General features: G+C 59.1%; 1 non-coding gene across 1 annotated transcript; it reads right to left on the bottom strand.

Moving 5' to 3' along the window:
• Positions 1 to 925: 925 nt before the first annotated feature.
• LOC142792565 (small subunit ribosomal RNA) lies at positions 926 to 2,740 on the bottom strand. The gene has a single exon (XR_012891029.1). It is a non-coding gene; the product is annotated as a small subunit ribosomal RNA (ribosomal RNA).
• Between the last annotated feature and the right edge of the window lie 2,971 nt (positions 2,741 to 5,711).

Raw genomic sequence — 5,711 nt, 5'->3', positions numbered from 1 at the left:
GCAAGTCGTTGCGGCACCTTCCCAAAGCGCGCAGACCCGCTAATCGCGACGAGCGCGACGTGGCCGTGCCGCCTTTCCCTCGGCAGCAAGCAAAACGCCTGGCAACGTCGACGCTCCCCTAACCGCGATCTCGCACCGTGTTTCGTGTGGCGAATTCAAAAGCCGGCCGGCGCTGCTGCAACCATTACGGTCGGTACGCATACGCCGCGGAGGGCGGGACGGTCATCGGAGCGTGCGGTTCCTCCATCGAGTACTGCGCACCTCGGCCGTCGCATCGCCGTGCCATGACCGGCCGCGCGTCAACGCGAACCGGTGCCAGCGAGATCCCTCGCCTGCAAGAACCGACCGGCAGCCTCCGTCACCCGAGGACGCGGAGGCGCTTGCCGCGGACGGCGGGACGGTATGCACTGGTGCACAGCGGACCCGTCACATCGCCAGTTCCTTGACCGACCGCCGACGCTTGTGCCGTTCCTCTCGTACTTGGCAGTCGCCGCGCGATTGTCGGGTCTCGTTCTTGCACGCTCGAACGGTCGGGAGGGCACTCGGCTGGCGTTTCGGGAACGCGCAGCCTCGCCTTCTACCGACGTAACCACGACTCGCCGTTCGCGCTCCGCCGCTCCTGTTTACAGTACTAGGCGGTCCCGCAGCGGTCGGGTCGCGCATTTCGAGCGCTTCGAGCCACGGTGCAGTGGCGGGTCGAAAGCCGACCTATGAGTGCGTTGCGCCGTTTGTACCCGCGTCCGCCACCTGGCCGACCGTCCAAGGTCGCGGTGTTGGCGTCCGCTGGGCGCAACAATTTGTCACGGGGTGCCGCTCCACATTCAGGCAGCCCCGTGGGGAAAAGCCGACCCCGCGTCCAAACGGGGTCAGCGGCAGAAAGTGTCGGGCGCAGACGCAGCTGAGGCGCTCACCCTTCACAATCCGTTAATGATCCTTCCGCAGGTTCACCTACGGAAACCTTGTTACGACTTTTACTTCCTCTAAATGATCAAGTTTGGTCATCTTTCCAACAGACCGGCGCAACCGAAAGGCCGCGCCGGACATCGGTCCGAAGACCTCACTAAATCATTCAATCGGTAGTAGCGACGGGCGGTGTGTACAAAGGGCAGGGACGTAATCAACGCGAGCTTATGACTCGCGCTTACTGGGAATTCCTCGTTCAAGGGGAACAATTGCAAGCCCCTATCCCAATCACGAAAGAAGTTCCACGGGTTACCCAGTCTTTTCAGACAGGGATAAAGACACGCTGCTTCCTTCAGTGTAGCGCGCGTGCGGCCCCGGACATCTAAGGGCATCACAGACCTGTTATTGCTCTGTTTCGTGCGGCTAGGAGCCGCTTGTCCCTCTAAGAAGGTTGTAAGGTGCTGGGAACCCCGCACCTATTTAATAGGCTAGAGTCTCGTTCGTTATCGGAATTAACCAGACAAATCGCTCCACCAACTAAGAACGGCCATGCACCACCATCCACCGAATCAAGAAAGAGCTCTCAATCTGTCAATCCTCCCAGTGTCCGGGCCGGGTAAGTTTTCCCGTGTTGAGTCAAATTAAGCCGCAGGCTCCACTCCTGGTGGTGCCCTTCCGTCAATTCCTTTAAGTTTCAGCTTTGCAACCATACTTCCCCCGGAACCCAAATACTTTGGTTTCCCGGAAGCTGCCCGCCGAGTCATTTGAGTAACTCAGGCGGATCGCTGGTTGGCATCGTTTATGGTCAGAACTAGGGCGGTATCTGATCGCCTTCGAACCTCTGACTTTCGTTCTTGATCAATGAAAACATTCTTGGCAAATGCTTTCGCAGTAGTTCGTCTTGCGACGGTCCAAGAATTTCACCTCTAGCGCCGCAATACGAATGCCCCCGTCCGTCCCTCTTAATCATTACCTCGTATTCCAAAAACCAACAGAACAGAAACGAGGTCTTGTTCTATTATTCCATGCAAGTTTATTCAGGCGACTCGCCTGCGTTGAGCACTCTAATTTTTTCAAAGTAAAAGCACCGGCCATCTCGAGGCACACAATGAAGTGCACCAAGAAAGAACCGGCATGATCTTCAGTCCGAGCCGTCGCATCGGGTAGATGCACTACTCGTCTGGAACTGAGATCCAACTACGAGCTTTTTAACCGCAGCAGCTTTAGTATACGCTATTGGAGCTGGAATTACCGCGGCTGCTGGCACCAGACTTGCCCTCCAATTGATCCTCGTTAAAGGATTTAGAGTGTACTCATTTCAATTACGGGGCCTCAAAAGAGTCCCGTATTGTTATTTTTCGTCACTACCTCCCCGTGCCGGGAGTGGGTAATTTGCGCGCCTGCTGCCTTCCTTGGATGTGGTAGCCGTTTCTCAGGCTCCCTCTCCGGAATCGAACCCTGATTCTCCGTTACCCGTAACAACCATGGTAAGCAAGTAACCTACCATCGAAAGTTGATAAGGCAGACACTTGAAAGAAACGTCGCCGGCTCGTGGCCATGCGATCAGCACAAAGTTATCCAGAGTCACCACACAATACGGGCCGAAACCCGATCGATCTTGGTCTAATAAAAGCACCCGTTACCCAAAGGGCTCCAGGCTCACTGCATGTATTAGCTCTAGAATTGCCACAGTTATCCAAGTAGGAAGAAACGATCTAAGGAACCATAACTGATTTAATGAGCCATTCGCGGTTTCGCCTTATTTCGGCATGTACTTAGACATGCATGGCTTAATCTTTGAGACAAGCATATGATTACTGGCAGGATCAACCAGGTAATCGTTCGACTGCGCGTCCGTCCTCGCCTTCGGCGGGCCGGACGCAGTCTGTGTGCGGCGGAGGCCACCTTCAGGCGCCCCAACACGCTTATTTTGCACTCCGAGATGACGGCGTTCGAGCTCGCTACGGCACAACCTTCCCGAAAGACGAGTGGGAGCCGTGCGGCAAGAAGCACGTTCATGCTCGCTCTTTTTCGTTGCATCGACTCGGTCGCGCCGTGCGGGTTGCCCAAGCCCGCTGCACTGTCGGTGGACCGGCCGGAACTAGCAACGGAGCCGAGACTGCAAAGCCGCCAGACGACGGGTCACGCCCGCGTCTTCGGCGCTTTCGCATCTGAATCGCCCGAGGACGACACGGAACACACCTCGATATCGTGGTAAAACGGCACCGTCCGACAACCAGCCCCTAACGCATCAAGCGGATGAGGCTGCAGACGACTGCCGTGGATTCCCCTGGAGCAGACCCGAGGACACGCTTGACGAGGCCGAAGCCCGCCGCATATCAGACACCCGGTCGCTTTCGCGTACGCCGCTCACGAGAACCCCCACATAATAGCAGCGATAAGTACCCAGACCTCCTTGGGCACTAATACGAGCGTACTCGAGAAAATTTCACCGCGGGTGTGCCCCGAAACGTGTGGCACGTTGAGCGTGCCACAAGTCTACGTCGCTCTCAAACCCGCCGAGGTCGTAGAATTTGCGACCCTACTCACGAAATTCCCACCGAGGATACGGCCGCAAACGTACCGCACCTTGGGTAGGCCACGAGTTTGTGCAACACTACGCTGACGGCACAGCACCGAGGTCGTGCGCGCACGCACGGGAAAATTCCGCCGCGGTTTCTGCCGAAAACGTGAGGCACCACGACTCTCCGCAAGTTCGCGTCGACTGCGAAAGACCGAAGTCGTGAACGACGTGTCCGCTACTCGCCGCCGACACGCTGGACACCAAACGTACAACGACTCGACGGCGTCGTAGAGGCCCACGACGCGGTTTTCCTTAACGACGTCTCGGCGTGGCACCGACAGGTTAGAACGGCCGACCAACGTTCCCTGTCCGCCGTTCGGCTCAGTCGAAGGGCTCGGCGACTTCGGCAACGCTGCGAAGCCGCACGGTGACGCACGCCATGTCCCCATTTTTTTTTTTTTTCTTTCTGCGTCTGCCGGGGTGCCCCTATAATAGCAGCGATAAGCACCCAGACCGCCGTGGGTCGCTCGCCCCGGCTGACGTGGTTTTTCGTACTCCTGCGGCGGTCGCCGTCAAGCACGTCCAAATACGCTACTTTCGTGGGCGCATTCACGCTCTTTCGCTTCGCCGGAGTGCCAGCACTCACTCTGCCAAAAACGGCGAACATCCGAGCGGCGGTTCCCACTTTTGCGTCGGCGTCGCAAACCCCGCCCCGGCAGACGAGGTTTGCCGTACTCGTGCGACGGTGGCCGGCGGGCACGTCGAAAGACGCCGATATCGTGCGCGAATTGGCGCACCTTGGCTTCACCGGAGTGCCGCCACTGACTCCTCCAAAAACGGCGAAGATCCGAGCGGCGCTTCCCACTTTCGCATCGGCGTCCCGAACTCCGCCCCGGCTGACGCGGTTTACCGTACTCGTGCGACGGTCGCCGGCGAGCACGTGGAAAGACGCCGATATCGTGCCCGAATCGGCTCCGTTCGGCTTCGCCGGAGTGCCAGCACTGGCTCGGCGAAAGACGACGAACATCCGAGCGACGGTTCTCACTATTGCGTACGCGTCGCAAACCCCGCCCCGGCAGACGCACTTTGCCGTACTCGTGCGACGGTCGCCGGCGAGCACGTAGAAAGACGCCGATATCGTGCCGGAATCGGCCCCGTTTGGCTTCGCCGGAGTGCCAGCACTCACTCGGCCACAAACGGCGAACATCCGAGCGGCGGTTCCCACTTAGCCGTCGGCGTCCCGAACTCCGCCCCGGCAGACGCGGTTGCCGAGCTCGTGCGACTAGCGACCGCGAAGCCGTCTCGCGACGCCGCTTTCGTGCGCGGCTCCCACTGCGACCTGGGTCACCCGAGGTCGACGAGCAAGAAAGAATGTCGAAAAAAAATTTTTTTTTTTTTTGCGTCTGCCGGGGTGCCCCTATAATAGCAGCGATAAGCACCCAGACCGCCATGGGTCGCTCGCCCCGGCTGACGTGGTTTTTCGTTTTCCTGCGGTGGTCGTCGTCAAGCACGTCCAAACACGCCACTTTCGTGGGCGCATTCGCGCTCTTTCGCTTCGCCGGAGTGCCAGCACTCACTCTGCCAAAAACGGCGAACATCCTAGTGGCGGTTCCCACTTTTGCGTCGGCGTCGCCAACCCCGCCCCGGCATACGCGGTTTGCCGTACTCGTGCGGCGGTGGCCGGCGGGCACGTCGAAAGACACCGATATCGTGCGCGAGTCGATGCTTCTTGGTCTCGCAGGAGGGCCGCCACTCACTCCTGCAAAAACGGCGAAGATCCGAGCGGCGCTTCCCACTTTTTCGTCGGCATCGCAAACCTCGCCCCGGCAGACGCGCTTTGCCGTACTCGTGCGACGGTCGCCGGCGAGCACGTCGAAATACGCCGATATCGTGCCCGAATCGGCCCCGTTTCGCTTCGCCGGAGTGCCAGCACTCACTCGGCCAAAAACGGCGAACATCCGAGCAGCGGTACCCACTTAGCCGTCGGCATCCCGAACTCCGCGCCGGCTGACGCGGTTGCCGAGCTCGTGCGACTAGCGACCGCGAACGCGTCTCGCGACGCCGCTTTCGTGCGCGGCTCCCATTGCGACCTGGGTTACCCGAGCTCGACCAGCAAAAAAGAAGGTCGAAAAAAAATTTTTTTTTTCTGCGTCTGCCGGGGTGCCCCTATAATAGCAGCGATAAGCACCCAGACCGCCGTGGGTCGCTCGCCCCGGCTGACGTGGTTTTTCGTACTCCTGCAGCGGTCGCCGTCAAGCACGTCCAAATACGCCACTTTCGTGGG

The sequence above is a fragment of the Rhipicephalus microplus genome, unplaced genomic scaffold, assembly GCF_043290135.1.
Source record: "Rhipicephalus microplus isolate Deutch F79 unplaced genomic scaffold, USDA_Rmic scaffold_228, whole genome shotgun sequence".
Classification (NCBI taxonomy): domain Eukaryota; kingdom Metazoa; phylum Arthropoda; class Arachnida; order Ixodida; family Ixodidae; genus Rhipicephalus; species Rhipicephalus microplus.
Note: the sequence above shows the minus strand (reverse complement) of the source record. Positions and strands in the feature narration are given on the sequence as shown.